The sequence below is a fragment of the Chaetura pelagica genome, unplaced genomic scaffold (genome assembly GCF_000747805.2).
Source record: "Chaetura pelagica isolate M959 unplaced genomic scaffold, ChaPel_1.0 scaffold29, whole genome shotgun sequence".
In the NCBI taxonomy this organism is placed as follows: Eukaryota; Metazoa; Chordata; class Aves; order Apodiformes; family Apodidae; genus Chaetura; species Chaetura pelagica.
This window is the reverse complement of record NW_009970720.1, coordinates 5,667,732-5,688,146: the sequence shown is the minus strand read 5'-3', so window position 1 is coordinate 5,688,146 and position 20,415 is coordinate 5,667,732.

Sequence of the window (20,415 nt, the reverse complement as noted above, 5' to 3'; positions counted from 1 at the left end):
ACAACGGGTGACTTCGTAAATATTTTCCATGGCTTAATTTACTTGTCAAAGGAGGATAAGGAACTAAGTTTTGCTTAGAGGACCTCAGAAAAAAAATAGCAGTTTCCAAGTAATGCTGTTTCCCACTCTGAATTTATGGCATGGTACAAGTTAGTCTTTAGGGAATCTATGCTGTGTTTCTGCTAACTGAAGAATATAATGTCAGAAGAAACTCTGAAAGAGCTATTAATGTCCACATTTTTGGCTGCAAGAGTCGTAGTTTGATTTAAATTTCCACGCTATTCGATACACAGCACAAGCTTATAGTGCACAGATTCTGTACAAATCCAATTTGCTTCGATGACTTCAGTCTCTCTGAGAGATCCACTAGCCCATGAAAAATTGTGGTAAAGTCAGACTGTAAGTGCAACGGAGTCAGATCCCATTCATCATGCCTAGATTCTTTGCATAACACATTTAGCCCACAGGAACAGGTTTTGGGTTTGTTCTGTTTCTTCTGAAGTTTGCAAACATCATCTCACTTTGAAATTACAGATACCAGGTAGATTTTTACTAGAGAATAAGGTTAAGCTTCAGTTTGGGCTAAGGGCAGCTGGGATTTACCATATCTTTCTGTCTCGCTGTACATTTCAACAACACTTGTGAAAGGCCTTCAGGATTTTGAAAGTTCATTACGTCACATGAATAATGGAGGTCTTACTAGCTGACCTAGTCTGTCCCTCTACTCCAACACAGGATTACTTATAATTAACAGCTAATGATTTTACTTATTCAATAATGGCCTGAGGTCAGAGGGAGAATCCTGTTTGGGTATCACAGGAAAAGTTTTCTTCATATTTATCAAAGAGACTAAGTCAGTATAGAAAATCTAACCTGAAAGCCGCATTCATATTGAAACCATGTCTGCAACATGCACACCATGTGTAATAATTTGTCCTTTTTTTTCTACATTATTTTTCCTTTTTGCTCCCTCTAATATGTTGAAAACCACATTTTGTTCCATTTTAATATAATAAATTAAAAGTGTCATTTAGTATTTTTTTCTTTTTTTAGTAAAATACTAACAGTTCTAGATAAATGGACATGAAAATAAATATACCAAGAATAATTGATTGATTATTAATTTATATTTGCAGTTGTTACTTTATTTCCATTGATTTCAAAACACTTAGTCCTGTCTGAAAATTAAGTTACCCAATTCAGATTCAGAACATACTTATTTTCCACATAAGACGGTATCTTATGTGATAGGAAGTGAAAGGGATTATGACTGTTAATTAATTTTAAAAAAATAATATTTTAAATTAAAGCAAGAAGAATAGGCAAGTTTTTATGAATTTTGATCTTTGAGTTAAACTTTTTCACACTGTGAGTTTCCCTGTATGCTTATAAGTGATCAGGTTTGTATATTCTGCAGGAAAAAAAAAATAAATAAAAATTGTTAAGAAGAATAGGCAGTCTTTAAAATCAAACCAATTAGTTTCTAACTGCTGTAAGTGTCACTTTATCAGCAGGATCTGCTATTGCTTCTGTACTAAAAGAATAAAATATAATAATTTTGTAACCGCAAACATGTAAAATCTTCTTTAATGTTTCAGACTACAACTCCAGCAATAAAAATGTACCTTATGCTTGTTGTAAGCATGACATTAATGTAACACTCCAATTTGTACCTCAATGGTAATATCAGAATTAAAATAAAATTGCCAAAAAAGTTTACAGCTGAGATGTTCACAACCCATATCTAATACTTTGTCATGGGAATAATTACCCTTAATGGGTATTCAAGGGATATAATTGTCTGCTGCTGTGAATTAGGAGTACCACAGGTGGTGTTAATCACTTGGAATGTATTGGAGTAGAACAGCAGCCAGACATAGAGCCTGCTTAAGCTTGATTTGTGGAACCATTGTTTCTAGATGCTTCAGACATAAATTGAACACATGGTAGTGGTAATACACACTGGAGTAGTTATACTGAAATTAAGTGATATAGATAAAAACATAAATGAAGATCAGAGGTAAGCTGGGTTCCACAGCAAAGGTTACAGGAATGGTCATGAGGGAAGTTGTTCCATGTTGCAGCACTATATTTCTGCATTTTGCAGAATGTAAAAAGTAGGTCAAGCTTTTATTGCTTGAACCTGCCTGATACGATTCAGGAAAGCACTTTCATCAATTTGGTACTTTGGAACTTTCAATCTTCCAGTATTTCTATGGTATATGACTTATATAGCTATATACTAAGCTGTTTCTTTGATGAAAAACTTAAAAGATCCTTCAAATATGATATTGATTTATTAAAACATCATCTTACGAATTTAGGAGCACATCATCAATAGTTACACAGAAATGTGATGGACACTGAAGAAATTGAACTGACTGGAATTTATGTGAAATATGTAAGGAGATGTGAGGAAATAGAATGCACCTTCAGTAAATTTACAGATGACACCAAGTTGTCAAGAGTGTTGATCTGCCTGAGGGTAGAGAGGCTCTACAGAGGGACATAGACAGATTAGATTGATGGGATGAGATCAGTTGAATGATATTCAACAAGGCCAAGTGCCAGGTCCTGCTCTTGGGCCACAACAACCCCATACAATGCTACAGGCTTGGGGAAGAGTGGCCAAAATGACCAGCAGAAAGAGACCGATGGTTTCTCCTTGATAGGTGGCTTAATATGAGCCAGCAGTCTGCCCAGGTGGCCAAGAAGACCAATAGCATCCTGGCCTATGTTAGAAATAGTGTGGCCAGCAGGACCAGGGAGATGATTGTCCCTCTGTACTCAGCAATGGTGAGACCACAACTCAAATACTGTGTCCAGTTTTGGGCACCTCAAAACAAGAAAGACATTGAGGTGCTGGAGTGTGTCCAAAGAACAGAAGCAAAGCTGGTAAAGGGCCTTGGAAACAAGTCTTATGAGGAGTGTCTGAGGGAACTGGGGCCATTTAATCTGAAGAAAAGGAGGCTGAGGGGAGACCTCATCACCTTCTACAGCTACCTAAAAGGACGTTGTAAAGAGGTAGGCGTTGGTGTCTTCTCACAAGTAAATAGTTCTAAAACAAAAGGGAATGACCTCAAGCTGTGCTAGGGGAGGTTTAGACTAAACATTAGGAAGAACGTTTTCACTGAAAGGGTTGCCAAACATTGGGACATGCTGCCCAGGGAGGTGGCTGAGTCACCATCCCTCGATGTGTTTCTGGCACTTGGGGATATGGCTTAATGCTGAACTTTATAAAGTCTAGACCTTGACTTGATGCTGCTAGATAGCTGAGAGCCAGGGGAAATCAGGCTATGTCTTTGAATATGGTGATTAGTTAAAAATTAAATTCCTCAGGTCTTTTAAATTAATTAGTCTGTAAATTCAATACAAACTCAAATAGCAAAATCAGTTTTCCTTCTAAAGCATAAGGAAGGGAAAGGCTGGTAATATATCACTATGGAACATTATTTCTGAAAGTCAAAGCAATATAAAAACAATGTTTATTTCTGAGGTTTTTAGAAGCTCCTTTGCATTTTAGAGAGCACAGTTTTATATGCCCATTGAATATAGAAAATAGATTTATTTAGCTATTACTTTTGCAAGTGAACAGATTGTGCCTAATAAAAAACAAGTTACAGTCACTCAAGTATTTTAAAGAGAAAGATAAAGAATTAAGTGAGATCTCAAGTTTGATGTTGCAAGTTAATTAAGGTGTTTTGATGTCTGGTTTCTGGTTGGTGGGATTTTTTTTTTTTTTATTATTATTATTTTTATAGTAATCTGGTTTACTGAATTGTATCATTGCTGAGCTATAGCTTATAAGAATTAACACGTATCACTAAACCAACTTTCATATTCCAGCAGCTTCTTTATTCTCAGAATGTTTAACTGTATGGGCTAATTACAGCTTGATAGTGATCTACAAAAAAATATGAATATTATTTTCCTCATTTGGTAGAGATGTTTATCAACACACAGATTTTGTCTTGCCTGGCATGGGAGAAAACTTTGAACATCATCAAGAAAAAATGAAACATAGTTTAGCTTTTGCATTTCTGTGTTACAACTCTAAGATTGTACACGTCCTTCACTTAATTTCTTACACATTTTCATTTTGTCAAATACAAAAAGGAGAGAATAAAATGTGAAAAACTACCATGGAAAGAACAACAACAGCAACAAAACCAACAACAAAAAGCAGAGAATAATACATAGGAATCTAAATAAAACAGGAAATCTGCTGATTGGATAGACAAGTGGGTGGAATAAAAGCATAAAAAAAAATAAATTACCTTAATCTATGTGTGATCTTAAAAATGTTTTTAAAAATACCCTAAAATTGAATGTGTTAGAAAGAACTATACTGAATTTATTTCTCACCTTCAATGAAGCAAATTTCCAAGCAAAATCATTAAAGATTTTTTTTTTTTTAAATTGTATTCTGAAGATATGGAAACAAAACCTGAAAATAAATAGTAGTATTTACCAAATCATGTAAATAGAAAAATAAAAGTACTGCAGATTTTTTTAGAGATGGGTTCATAAAATATTTCCTTCTACAGTGCATAAATCAAGTGCAGAAATATCTAACTAAACTTAATAAACAAGACAATTTTTTTGTTGTTTAATACACCTCTATCTTTAGTTGTAGAAAGACTTCTAAATGACCAGAAAATAAAACCATATTACAAAGACTTCCCCTGTTCTTTATCACAAAATTTTTCTTCATATATTTATAAAATAATTGAAAATGAAATATCACGGCAAAAACTCCACCAAGAATATCACCATAAACATTTTCTTCAAGAGCAAAACTGCTGCTAACTATATCTCAGCAAGACAGTAACGTACTGTGCCATATAAATGCCTGTATGGTAGAAGATATTATTATTGAAACCTTTTATATATTAAATATATAATAGGAAACAGAAAAAAGAACCTTTTTTTGTCATATTTTAATATTTTTCTTTATATTTGAAGTCCCCAGATGCAAGACTCTACACTTGCCCTTGTTGGATTTCATCAAGTTTCCCCCTGCCCAACTCTCCAGCCTGTCTACGTCTCACTGAATGGCAGCACAGCCTTCTGATGTGTCAGCCACTCCTCCCAGTTTAGTGTCATCAGCAAACTTGCTGAGGGCACACTCTGTTCCCTCATCCAGGTCGTTGATGAAAATAATGAATAGTACAGGTCCCAGTACCAACCCTTGAGGGACTCCACTAGTCACAGACCTCCAATTAGATTTTGTCCCATTGACCACAACTCTCTGACTTCTTCCTTTCAACCAGTTCATGAATCACCTCACTACTTGATCATCAAGACCAGACTTCCTCCATTTATCTACGAGGATGCTGTGGGAGATGATGTCAAATGCTTTACTGAAATCAAGATAAACCACATCTACCGCTCTACCATCATCTATCCACCTCGTTACTTCCTCATAGAAGGCTATAAGGTTGGTCAAACACGACTTTCCCTTGGTAAAACTATGTTGACTGCTATTAATGACCCCCTCATCCTTGATATGCTTAGAGATAGTGCCAAGAATAAGTTGTTCCATCACCTTTCCAGGGCTGGAGATGAGGCTGACCGGTCTATAGTTACCCAGGTCCTCCTTATTGACCTTTTTGTAGACTGGAGTGACATGGCAGCATCTACACCTTACCTAAGGAAAGCATTGCAGGAAGGAAAAAATAATGTCCTTACCTATTAGAATTTAGGAGTCTAAATGCTGGAGATTTTAGTAGGTTACCTACTAACATAGAGAGTATTTAAAATTGTTTCACTGTTGTGTACACGAAACTACAACAGAAATTATCAATGACATGACTATAGTAACACCAAGCCAACATGATACATCTATGTGGTGGGGATAAAATACTCTGGTTTCTCGCTATTTGCATCAGATCTTCAGAAGTTTAAAACAGAGTCACTCCTGTATCCTTCAATGAAACTTTCCCTATTTTCATAGGTTAAAGATCTGACCCACCTTCTTCAGGACAAATTTTCCATTCAGTAATTTTAAAATCAGAAGCACTGGTGCTTTAAGAGTGTACATAAATTAATGCATGGAGTAACACCATGACAATTGTTAACTGGTTAATAATTTTGTGATTTAAGAGCAATAAATATTTTATGGATTGGTCCTGTGACTATGAATAGATATTTATATTGAGGAAGTCTGAAGCCAAGCATGATCATCATCTTGCTGGTTATGAATTTAAGTAAAGCAACAGTTTGAGGAAGATTTCCATTTTGCACAAAGTGCCCTTCACCCCTAGAGAAATTTGCATTGTATTTGACATGGAAATAAATCAACACTTCACAAAAAAACCCCAAACAAACAACTATCCTTTGCACTACAATATATATTTCTACTGGCATTAAAGCTTAGAAGATCCAATAGAACCATAACACATTTACATTAGATTAGATTAGATTAGATTAGATTAGATTAGATTAGATTACAAAAATGAAAAAGGAGAGAAAGCTAAGCATGTTTTAAAGACTGGACTTGAACAAATAGGAAATCAAGATCCAAGAGTTGTTCTTTGTGCTGTTAGGAACCACTCACACATCCATAGTTCCTTCTCTTCTTCCATTTAAATGCAAAAGAAGAGTTGGCTACTTTTAGTGAGATATATGTAAGAATATTTAGGTAAAAGTCTGTTGCTTGATTAGTGTTGGGTCTCTAGAGTTCCTCTTCACTTAGTGAAAAAAAAGGCTGGATCTTCAGAAAACAATATTTCTATTGCTTTAAGTCTATTATATGATCAGGTAAACGGCATTAAAGGTACCTATCTCTTTCCACTTATTACAGGCAGATCTGTGAGGGCATTTTAGCTTCAGAATGTCTACAATTATATGAATCCCATTTTTAAGTGTGGAAGTCAAGAGTGAAAACTGCTCATTAGGGAAGTTTGCCGTTCCTCTCAGCTGAAGGCAGAAAATGTCAGTGGCTGGGCAGGAGGGAAGAAAAGAGGGAACTGCACACACACAAAAAGACAGAAAACTAAGGATCAGATAGATGCATGTTCTAAGATTAAATATTACTTGGTTTGTTCTGCACAATATCTTCTCAAATAAGAGCTTAATACATTATTCTTTATCTCTTTGCTATCCACTGAGCAGCCATAAAATGCTATGTATCCCATGTGAATGCGAACATCTTTCATTGTCGGTAATGTTTTTCTAAGTTTTGAGATAGCAGATAATCAGGCCTACTGACCTTAAAGTGCCTACAGTTACTTAAAATGTTTTCTTCTTCTGGCTGATGGCATGACGTATACACTTATATTGCTCATTTTTCTAACAAATGCCTACTGCCCTTAGCACTTTTACCACATTTTTATTACATAGGTAGAGGCAAAACATAATGTGGATTGTGTCTAAATTGTAATGGTTCGTTGAACTCTCTGTCATCTGGAAAAAGAGATCTGATTTTAATGGAGGTTACAGTGGGATGGTTCTCATTTGTTTCCTAAAATAGTATTTAACTGCTTTGTTGCAGATATTGCAGCACACAGAATGTGAAAATGAAACTACCCAGCTATTGCTCTTTTTGTGCTGAGGACAGCATTTTTATGTGCTAGAATGGCACACTCTTTGCAGAAACTGAACATTGAAAATATTTCTAAGTTAATTCTTAACATGGAACTTCAGTTTCTGCTGTTGTTTTTAGTAGCTCTGCAATCATTCCTCTATTAATTTTTTTCTGCCCCCTTCCCCAAGTGATGGCTTGGAGGTACTCTGTAGCAAATGAAGACTTTATGAGACTCTCAGAAGAATGTTTTAGTTATGGTCATATCAGTGAACATAAACCTATTGTGGTATAGGTGAATTTTTTAATGAGTGTAGGTAGATTTTTAAAGTGCATTTCTGGAAAGTATCAAGTGTGACTGCCTAGGTCTAGGAGTGAAAGTTGACAGTGTGGAGGCTGAAGTGGTTTTCTCTTTGATCCTGCTAGTGAGGGGAGGGACTGGAGGAGTTGTGATTGGATACTGTGAGTCAACAGCTAATTGCAAGCTGAAGTTCGTAACAGGGATTTGATATTTATGATCATTCAGCCCACTTTGAGAGTTACATACTGTCACGAAAAACGCAGAATCCACCTCATGAACTGGCATAAAAGCATTTTTGTCAATAGGGATGGCCAACTTGATGAGAACTTTATACTAGGAAAAACAAAGGAGGAAGATGTAAGTGATATGATTTCTAAGAGTGATATATTTATTTCATGATTTTATGACTTCTGCTGAATTTACATATTTTGTTGACTTTCAAAACCATTTTGGTTATTTCTAAGAACTCAGGAAGGACAATTGAAATTCAGGGAAAAAACCTAATATTTGTTTCAAATGGAAAAGAAGAGGAAAAAGGAAGGGAGAAAATAAAAGCCCATTGTCAATTTCCATTTCCAGACAAGTAAGGTATTTTTTTTAAAAAATATTATTTTTCAAGACAGAAGTAGCAGCTACTATAGATTTTAGAGCATCAGTGTAAAATATTAAAATTATTTTTAATTATAGAGTAAGAATTATCCTTTTTTACAAATGTAAGATAATAACTGCTATGATAAAAATTCTTTGAGAAAACACTAATTAAGAATTATCAATTTCATTTGGAAAAAAAAAAAAAAAGGAAGGAAAAAGAAGGAAGAAGGAAATACCACACTGTAATCTAAAGATCAAAGGCAGTAACAATTTGCTTGCTCAGCAATCATAAATCAGCTCCAGGCAACACAGAATCACAGAAGGTTATGGGTTGGAAGGGATCTCTGGAGATCATCCAGTTCAATCCCCTTGCCAGAGCAGGACCACCTGGGGCAGGAGTTTGAAACTCCAAACTCCATTAACCATCATTCAAAACCAAGTTGTATACGTTACTAAATTATTGTTACATGAGGTGATTCAAGAGAAACATTTTCTGTTGTGTAAGCAAATGCTGTTATGTTTATCTGCTCCTGGATGCAAAGGGAGAATAAAGCAGCAACTGTTTTGCTTCATAACTTCACAACAATTTCTAATTAGTGTTTTAAAACTGAAAAGGCAGAAGAAGCTGTAGTATTATATCCCTTATTTATATCCCAGTTGCATCCATTGAATTTTCTTTTTGCCTTAAGCATGATTAATTTGATAGTCATCTTCTAATTTATAATTAGTCTTCAGGAAAGACTGCTTTCTTATGCTTTAAGCAGTGCACTATTTATTAATGTGTGTTCTCTCATAGTGCTTATGCACTATGAACCAGATTCATTACCTACTGAGAGGGAGAAGTGTAGATTAGTTCAGCTCATTTGGCTCTCTTGTATTTTTTTATATTTTAAACAAGATAAATTCTAACTGGATACGTTTAGTCCTCTTAGCCTGGCTACCTGCCATACTTGCAGATAGTCCTGACAGAAGCAAAATATCTACAGGAGCTATTTTTGCTCTGTTGTTGTAGAGAGTAGTGCCAGCCATGTCAAGCTGTGGACAGTAGAAGAAACACGACTACAGGTGTGTTCACTGAAGCTCTTGAGACTTACTTGCCTTTGCTGAAGAATATGCAAAACTAAATTAGGTGAATTTTCTTTCAGTTAACTCAGACCTGAAAACATGCAATGAAAGTAGTTACTTCCTTGTGGTGTTTATGTACTTCTTAGTCTTCATTAGCCTTTTGATATTGTTTCTATTGATTTAAATATCACTTGAACTGAAATTGAAATTGAACTCCTTGTGCCATGCACTGCACCAACACAAGGTAGTAGATTATAAGTGTTCCAATGGTTTGAGAATAAAAAATGCAAAACTGGCACAGATGAAAAAATGCTATGAAGCATAGACAGAGAGTATTTTGGGGCCAGAAAATGCTGATTTAAGTAATTGTTCTCTTTTTTAATAAAAAGAAGTCAGAGAGTTGTGGTCAATGGGACAGAATCTAGTTGGAGGTCTGTGACTAGTGGAGTCCCTCAGGGGTTGGTACTGGGACCTGTACTATTCATTATTTTCATCAACGACCTGGATGAGGGAACAGAGTGTGCCCCCAGCAAGTTTGCTGATGACACTAAACTGGGAGGAGTGGCTGACACATCAGAAGACTGTGCTGCCATTCAGTGAGAACTGGATGGTCTGGAGAGTTGGGTGAGGAGAAACTTGATGAAATCCAACAAGGGCAAGTGTAGAGTCTTGCATCTGGGGAAGAACAACCCCATGTACCAGTTACAGGTTGGGGGACTGACCTGCTGGAGAGCAGTGTAGGAGAAAGGGACTTGGGGGTCCTGGTGGACAGGAGGATGGCCATGAGCCAGCAATGTGCCCTTGTGGCCAAGAAGGCCAATGACATCCTGGGATGCATTAGAAAGGGTGTGGTTAGTAGGTCAAGAGAGGTTCTCCTCCCCCTCTGTTCTGCCTTGGTGAGGCCGCATCTGGAATATTGTGTCCAGTTCTGGGCCCCTCAGTTCAAGGACAGGGTACTGCTTGAAAGAGTCCAGTGTAGAGCCACAAAGATGATTAAGGAGTGGAACATCTCCCTTATGAGGAAAGGCTGAGGGAGCTGGGTCTCTTTAGTTTGGAGAAAAGGATACTGAGGGGTGACCTCATACATGTTTCCAAATATGTAAAGGTTGAGTGTCAGGACAATGGGGCCAAGTTTTTTTCAGTGATATCTAGTGATAGAACTAGGGGCAATAGATGCAAACTGGAACATAGGAGGTTCCGTGTAAACATCAGAGAAAAACATCTTTACTGTGAGAGTGACAGAGCACTGGAACAGGCTGCCCAGAGAGGTTGTGGAGTCTCCTTCTCTGGAGATATTAAAAACCTGCTTGGACAAGTTCCTGTGTGATGTAATCTAGGTGATCCTGCTCTGTCAGGGGGGTTGGACTAGATGATCTTTCAAGGTCCGTTCCAACCCCTAAGATTCTGTGATTTCCAGCTACTTTTCTGAGTGTTCAGTCTGCATGGTCTTGTCGAAGGATCTTGTTCTTAGGACTCTAAGCCATATGTTTTGTCATCTGTGGCTTTTTAAAGGGCTGTGGTTGATTTTCACCCAAGATATGTTCATTATGTCAGACACTGAAAAATAAATTAGGCCAAAATTACTTGGATGATATGTCAGAATACAGTATGAGTGGTGTAATGGCTTAGTAATTTATGATGATGATGATGATTTTTTTTTTCCATTTCATGGGTCAAGTGCAGAGTTACTTCTGAACATCCGCAGTTCCAGTGTTAGGCAGCATATGGAAAATTCTCACACAAATATCGCCTATTTGTCAGCAAGAGATCTTTATTGTAACTATTGTAGATACTACTACTATTAATCATAATAAATTTTACTCGTGTAATAGTGCCTTATAAAATGAGAAGTTCAATTTATTGTTTCCCAGTAAAATGCACTGTTAGAAATACTGCTTGCTTATAGTGAGGAGCTTAAAAAATTCAAATGAATATGTAGGATCTACATTTTACTATATTGCTTATGAAAACTAGTTGTGCTACTGATTACTTATTTGTACTGAATTAATAGACCACAGGTTTAAACAGATTATTGACCTTTTAAATGATCCAGTACTGTAAATTAGTGTTAATAGACATCTGACGGGGGGGAGGGGGGAAGGCAAATCAGAATAAATTAATATGCATATATATACGTCTCAAGTTTAATGGCCGATCCTGAGTCAAACATAAATAAAAATACAATTACATACTGTAATGGCAGAGGTGTTCTACTGTTTCAGTTAAGCATTTTGTTGTCTAAATATTAAAGAACAACCTGCAGATCTTTAAGAACTTCAAGAGAATTTAATCTCAAAGATAATACAACTGTAAGATATGGCATAAACTGTTAGATGTATATCTTTAAGTAAAAACAGCAAATTTGAACTATCTGATGATAGATATAAGGTTTTAAGCAATTTTAGCTATTATCTTCTTGCAAGCTAACCTAACAGACAGCCATCTACCACAGTAAAATATTTTTTGAAACTTCATAGATTTCATAGAGATTGCCTTGAGTTTAAAGCCTGAGGGACTTTTAAATTACCTGATCTGATCTCCAGTGTAACACAGGTCATTGCACTTCATCCACCTATTTTTTCATTGAATAAAACAACTCTCCATTTTAGTCTTCAATAACAGTTGTATGCCATAAGAAGGAAATATGAAAGACTGGAATTGGAAGTCTCTTGAAAATTTAAACAAATGGTTTTAAATTACAAGTAATTTTGTTAAGTATGTGTTTTCTGTTTTGATAAGAATAGATAACTACAGAAACATTAGATGTTTCTTAGGTTAGTTGATTAGATTAAAAATGCCTATAAATTACCTGTAAGTAAAAGATGATCACAAAATTGATCAAAAACCTACAGCAGTACTGTTATTTATACAAAAACAACATGGGATCTGTAAACAGAAGTGTCTTTTTTCATTTCTTCTAAGATTTCATTTGGAGAACTTGCTTGGTTTTGGGAAGAATTCTTCATGAGCTGTAGCTCTGTAGCACAGAAATTTGGTATTGTCATTTATGGCAACAGGCCTCATGCTTTCTGTTGACTCTGCAGGGTCTTAGGACTGGGATTGTTGGTCTGGCTTTGTATAGGCCAGCCTTTATGTTCACCTGCTTTACAACAGGAACACTTCTCTAACAACAAAAAAACTCTTACCTGAGTGGTTTTAGCTTCAGCATAGCTGTATGCATTTGTGGTGGAACACCTATTTGTTTTATGTGGGGTTTTTTGGTTTTGTTTTTTTTTACCAGAACATAGTGATATCAAGTAGCTGTTCTGGGTAGATTCAGATATTTTTTGGCCCTCTACTAAAATTGTAGTATAGAAGAGTATAACGTTAGGGTGACAGCAGAGGCCTTTTTTTGCTATCAAATCCCCATAGAATATCTATGAAGCGAATAAGTTATTTTTAGTCCTGATATTTAAATGATCTAATACGGAAAAGTCATGGTAATAACCAAGTTAAAATTATTGTACAACAACTTATTTCCAGTGATCTTTTGAATCCTAAGTATGGCGAGTTTGGTATTTCTCAATTAGGTTTACGGGTTCAGAAGCCTTTGCAGGTCTTCATAGTAGGCAAGCAGTATGCATGCCATGTGTTCAATTTCATATAAAAAATCTCTCTGACAAACAAACAACAGTCTTCTCTTTATACCAGATTCTGATCTGAAAACAAAGTCACTGAAATAATTAGTTTAGGAATATAATTATACAACATATAATGCATCAGAAAACTAAATTCAGCTTCATCAAAATAAGCCAAACAGTGTCAATGATAATCCGTGGAGCTGAGAAGGCCTTCCTTTATTTAGTGGCATTATGTGAATATGTGATACTTCATTTGAATAAATGACTATTCTGTTTCTTTTAATTTATTTTCTATATGTCATTGGTTTTCTGAGGCAATGAATTAAACAAGGGTTTTTTTTTATATCAGATAAAATATGTTCCATGCTCCAAAATTATCATCAGAAGCCTGCCAGTACCAAGTCTGTGCTGGAAACAGGAGTTTTCAAAACACATGCTGCTTTTTTTTTTTTTTTTTTTTTTTTTTTCCTGAATTTTTATTTCTGATTTTTTGTTGGTAGCTATGCATCAGTTATTTTATCAAAGATAAACAACCACCTAAGCAGCCTATGGCTCCCTAGGGCTTTGCTTCATTGTAATGCAAAGATTGCTACTGATTTCAGTCCTCTAAAGCTTTAAAACATGTCCAGTTTCCTTCTGAGTTATTAAAAAATTAAAATAAGTGGTTTAGAGATAATTCAGCCATTCAGTCCTTCCTAATAAATTTACAGTTCAGAGGGTACAAATAATTCTGTTACTACCACAGTAACTTGCTAGTTCACTTAAGATTCTTAAACATGTTGCCTGGGCCTGTCAGTTTGTCTATCTATGCTTAGTTAATTTTAGCAGATGCTGTTTCATATGTGCTGTTACTACAGATGGTAAAATTTTTATTTAATCCATTGTTTTGTTGTTCTTCTTTTAATCATAGAATCATAGGATGTGTGAAGTCAGTAGGGACCCTTAATAGTCATCTAGTCCATTCGTCCCTGTAGTGTGCAGGGACTTTTCAACTAAATAAGGTTTCTCAGAGCCCCATCAATCCTGACCCTGAATGTCTCCAGGGATGGGGTCTCCACCACCTCTCTGGGTAGGCTGTTCCAGTGCTCACAGTAAAGAACTTATTCCTAATATCCAATCTAAATCTATTCTGCTATAGTTTAAGGTCCTTGTCCCTCATCTTAACTGCTACATGCCTTTGTAAACAGTCCCTTCCCAGCTTTACTGTAGGCCCCCTTGCTGTACTGGAAAGCCACTGTATGTCTCCCTGGAGCCTTCTCTCCAAGCTGAACAACCTCAGCTTTCTCAACCTGTCTTTGTAGGAGAGGTGCTTCAGCCCTCAGATAATTTTTGTGTTCTTTCTCTGGACTCATGCTGCCATGTTCATGTCCTTCTTGTGTTAAGAGATCTAGAACTTGACACAGTACTCCGGGTGGGGTCTTATAAGAGCAGAGTAGAGGGGGAGAATCACCTCCCTCAACATCCTGCCACGCTTCTTTTGATGCAGCCCAAGATGTGATTGGCCCTGTGGGCTGCAAGAGCACATTATTTGCTCATGTCCATTTTTTCATCCAAAAGTATCCCCAAGTCCTTTTCCTCTGGGCTACTCTTTATCATATCATCCCCCAGCCTGCATTGATAATGAGGATTGCTCCTACCCAGCTGCAGGACCTTGGAATTTTTTATTTTTACCTTCTGATCTTCTGCTCATTTCCACATACAAAGGGTTAACTTCCTGTTTTCCTAGACAGTGCAAAGCTCCCACAGACAAGGTAATAATCTCTGCCTGTCCAAGATGCTCAGAGTATTCAAAGAGAGGCACTGGGAACTCCATGCTGGATGTCTGTGTCCTCCCTGCAGTGTCTGATAAGTGTTGGAGGAGCTTCTAATGTTCTGGAGTAGCTGCTTCCTTTGTGGCTGGGAACTGTGCCCTGACATGCATTACTGCCAGTACTGAACAGTCCCACTCTCAGGAGAGGTTTTGAACAGCTTCCATCCCAACTGCTGCACAAATTGATGCCTCTGTTTGCTGTGCTACCAGCTGTCGATGCTTTCCCTGGTGCCAGCTGAAGAGGTGCTTGTAATTCCTAACTCTAAGAGAAGATTCAGCTGAAGATAACAAGTGTAAGCACCTTCTGAGTAGGATTAGCTCTCAGAAGCTGTTGGAAACTGCTAGACCTTCTAGGAGTGAACATCTATCTTAAATACTTGTGTGAGGAGCAGTGGCACCCTTCTGAAAGGGCAGTCCAGAAACTGCTTCATTAATTGCTGGATCCCTTAGCTCCTTCAATTTGCACTCTTCTTCCTTGAAGTGTCTTGCTCTACTTACTGAGTTTATTTCCATTTCAGATTCTCACATCTTTGTCTGGTTGGTACTATTAAAGCATGGGATAGTAAATTTAATCAGAAAATATGTGCCTACTATATGTCTACTGTTTGTTTCCACTTACCTCTTACCTCTGTTCATGTGCCTAACATTAAAATGCCAGAAATGCAAGGTCTAAGGTGTCTCTGATCTATATGCTTTCCAAAGAAGAATCACAGAATCACAAACACAAAGAACTGTTGAGGTTAAAAGGGAAGATCTGGAGCTCATCTGCTCTAGTATTCCTGATCAAAGCAGGGCCAACTGGAGCAGGTTGCCTGGGCAGAGGAAATTTGCTTCCTTGTGTGTGGGCCAGATTGCATGTTTTGGATCCTGGAGCATTCTTTGGCTATGAATGTTCAGCTTTTTCTAACACAGTAGGTACACAACTTAAAACAAAACTGGTATGGTTTGTCTTATATATTTTCATTTATTTATTTTTGTTTAGACTAATCATAATCTTGCTTACAATTTCGTGAACCTTGAGATTTGTTTGTTTTGTCCTATTTTTCCTGCAATATTTGCAAATATTTAATCAAGATTGGTTTCTTATCGGTGAGTTATAGTTCTTTGCATAATGTTGCATTTCATTACATTTTCAATAAAGCTTTATAATGTTGAGAACAAGTCAGAACATTTCATGTATTAAGAAGCTGCAGCAGAAAATGTGAAGTATTTCCAGCAGCTGCAGTTCACAATGTTTTTGTGTTGACTTTTCACATATATTCACATATTGACCATTCATTCCTCTCTAAGAATCACAGAATCACCAAGGCTGGAAAAAACCTTTACCATCATCAAGTGCAGCCTATGACCAACACCACCACGTCAGCTAGACCATGGTACTAAGTGCCACATCCAGCCTTTCCTTGATCACATGCAGGGACGGTGCCTCCACCACTTCCCTGGAAAGTCCATTCCATTGTCTGATCACCCTCTCCGTGAGGAATTACTCCCTAATATCTAATCTGAAACTCCCTTGGTGCAGCTTGAGGCCATGACCTTTTGTCTCATTGCTAGTTACCTGGAAAAAGAGCCCAGCCCCTACCTGTCTACAACCTCCCTTCAGGTAGTTGAAGAGAGTGACAAGGTCCCCTCTGAGTCTCCTCTTCTCCAGGCTAAACAATCCCAGCTCCCTCAGCTTATTCCTATAAGATTTTCCCTCTAGTCCTATCACCAGCCTTGTTGCTCTCCTCTGGACTTGCTGCAGAAGAGTGTACAGAAAATTCCAATGTCAGAAGGAGCTATTGGAGCAAGTTCAGAGGAGGGCCACGAAGATAATCAGAAGGCTGGAGCACCTCTCCTGTGAAGATAGGCTGAGAAAGTTGGGGTTGTTCAGCCTGGAGAAGAGAGGGCTTCAGGGACACCTTGAACTTCCAGGACCTGAAAGGGCCTGCAGGAAAGCTGGGGAGGAACTTTTACAAGGACATGTAGCAATAGGATGGGGGGCAATAGTTTCAAACTAAAAGAGAGTAGATTTAGATTAGATATTCTGAAGAAAAGTTTTTTTACTGTGAGAGTGGTGAGACACTGGAAGAGGTTGCCCAGGGAAGTTGTGGCTGCCAGCTCCCTGGAAATATTCAAAGCCGGGTTGGCTGGGGGTTTGTGCACCTGGTGCTGTAGAAGGTGTCTCTGCTTGTGGCAGAGATGTTGGAACTAGATTATGTTTATGGTCCTTTCAAACACAAACTATTCTATGATTCTATGAAATCTCCTTACCTATAGTATATGTAGTTGTATAGATAAGGAAAAAAACCCAAACCCAAACAACAAACAAAACCAAGACCAAAACTAAACAAGAAAAAAACACCCAAAAAAGCCAAATCAAATTTTTATAATTCACACTCACAAATACTCTAGTGTCAGTCATGTAGAATTCTATATTGACATTTTCAGTCTATTTTTCAATTCCCTAGAAATATGCAGGTTCTCAGTTTAAAACCAAGAACACCTATAGTTTCCTAATATTACCATAGGCAGCTGGCACTCATGATCTATTTTTCCTTAAATGTTTATTTTTGTAGTCTTGGCCATATTGTGAACACTGAGTACCGTTCCATTATCATAATGAACTTAGAAAACTGATTATTCATTAATGCTAATTGGATCAAAGCACCCCAAAAAATTCTGATAATTCTGATATATAAGTGAAGCATGCATGCAGGCTTTAAGACTATGAAGGAGCTGCTTAAAAAAAACTGTAATGTGGTGACACCTTTGGTTTTTTTTTGCTAGAGATGCTCTAGTATCTCCTAAGACTGCAGTAGAAACATCTAAAGTGAAGTTAATCACATTTATATTAAAAAAAATATTTATTAAAGTTTAAAATTTGAAGTAAAAAATACTGTACAACCTATACTCCCTGACATGTTTTAGTTTATTTGGATTTTGTTTGGTTTGTTGTGTTTGTTTGTTTGGTTGGTTTTTTCAAATGAGAACAAAGGAGATACTATTCCAAAAAGTCTTTTATTCCTATTTTGTTACTTTGCATGACAAAATATTTTTCATTTTCTGCTATGCAAAAATATCTATAAAAATATGGCTGTGTTTTTCTTAACAGACCAAGGTTGCTGGCAAAAAAACACCAAGAGACTTAGTATTTTTGAAAACTCTCTAGATTTCAAATTAGCATGAATTTTTGTAGTTCCATAGCAACACTGAACTGCCGTTAAGTTGTATTTGTACCATCCCCCAAAATACTACACATTTTTACTTTTTCACATTTCAACTCAAGATAGCATGATCTACCTGGAATATTTTATGCCAAGTTAGAAGTGTATTCCCAGGCATGTGTGTAGAGGTGTAAATTTAGGTTGATAATACTTTTTTTTTCTTAATTTTATTTTATTTTAGAAAAAAAATAGTTTATGTTATAATAATTTAATGGCAAATTAAATATTTCTAATGCAGATTTGTATTTGTTTTTCCTGGTAAACACAAACTTGGCTTCTGGAATGGATGAGAAGTTATTAGTGGAATAGGGTAGGTTGGAGAATTAGTAGACATTGTTGGTGCAGAGGCCTAAGCACCACGCTTTCAAGAAATTTTATTTCTTCTGTTTTAATGGAAGAGGGTGGTTCATGAGAAGTACCTTGCCCAATTGGCATGAATCAATCAATTCCAAGCTACCTAAAAGCATCTTCACTCCTTAGGATATTCTTTTAGGCTCAGTTCCCTATACTCTGTCATTTCATACTGGTGAAATGACAGATTTCTTTTGGGAGTTATGGGGAAGGAAGCAATGACACAAGTCTGCCAGGACTTGCACAAATGCTGTGCCATTACTGCATTAGAAGTCACAGCTGGAAACCACAAAGAACATCTTATCTTCAAACTCAGAAATTCCAATTTGTCTTAACAAAGCTAATAGAAAAGGACATTGCAAATATTGTAGCTAAGTAAATAAGGTTCAGTGCATTAACATATATATCTAATAACAGCTATGTGGATAACGTCTCTGCACAAATTCTCCCTCCATAGTAAGTATTAGAGACTGCAATTCAGCTTTTCAGGAAACCTTGTGTTCTTAATCAGTTATAAACAAGCTGACACTTTACTGATATCTCTTTCCCAATTTTACTTTGCAGGTTTTGAAGTTAATGTTTTATTCTCCATAACTTCCTTAATTCTCAAACTGTTGCATATTTTCAATGAAAACTACTATTTTACATGATTATACATTAAACTAGGTATGTCAGGGAAGAGTTTTAATAACTTGAAGAGAAGTGAAGATGGAATGGATGGCGAGGAAACATTCAGGGACACTGTGATATGTGAAGCTTTTATCGTTTGCCTGCGAAAGCAGCAGCAGTAGTGCTCCACCCTAAGCATCTGCACACGAATGCACACAGCATGCAAAAGAGTCAGGAGGCATATTTCATATGCAAGTGTTGCCAGTGTCAGATGCTTTGCCCAAAGCTGGAGTACAGACTATTCAACTGTTTAAACTCCTCTCATTTTATTGGTGATGTTATCTATACATTGTGTGTGATACAGGACTGGGGAAGTAGTCATGGGGAAAGGGTGCTAGGGGCTCTGGAGGACAAAAAGCTGAACATGAAACAGCAGTGCATCCTGGTAGCAGAGATGGTGAGCAGCATCCATGGCAGTGTACACAGAAGTATAGGAAGAAGTCAAAGAAAATCATGTCTGCCCTCTACTCCACCTATTAGACCTTATCTAGTCAATACATCCTGTTTTGTAACCCCTAGCACAATCTCTGTCCTTGGACTATTTCAAGACCCAACTGGTTAAAACCCTGAATGACGTGGTCTGACCTCATAGGTAACCCTGTTCTCACCAAGAAGTTGTACTAGAAGGGCTTAAATCCCTTCCCACCTGAATTATCCTATGATTCTGTGACTTCTATGAATTACGTCTGAGTGCACTTGAAGATCTAGAATCATATGGGTTTTACAGAGATGCGTCGGAATATTTAACATGGCAGGAGTGATGCAGTGGATGGATATATTTTTTTATCAGGAAAGACTTTCCTAAAAGGAGATGGAGAAGGCATGTTCTCTTTGCATAGCGGTGCCTTGAGTACACAAAGCTCAACACAGGTGATGAGCCATTTAGATCTCTCATGGTCTTGGCCTCCTGAGCTGGGGGAGCTTTCAGTAGCTTCTTACAGGAGCCACTCCTGGAGTCCATCCCCCACTACCAAAACCACGCCAGAACCAAATCAGCACAAGTACTTTTGGGGAAGAACAGATCCACACAAAGACACTGTGACAGGCATCCGCTACAGAACACCTAATCGATAAGTGGATGTAAATGAAGCCTTTTTTATGCAAGAAAGCTGGTCAGGCATATTCCATAAATCTATGCTGAGAAAGGCAAATCACCTTCTTGTCCTTTATATGTTCAGAAATGGTTCCCAGGAGAATTTTCTCCGTCACCTTCCTGGTGACTAAGATAAAACTGAAAAGTTTGTAGTTCTTTGGATCCTCTCTCATGCCTATCTTCAAAATAAGATTGTAATTTACTTTCATCTACTCAGGAATGC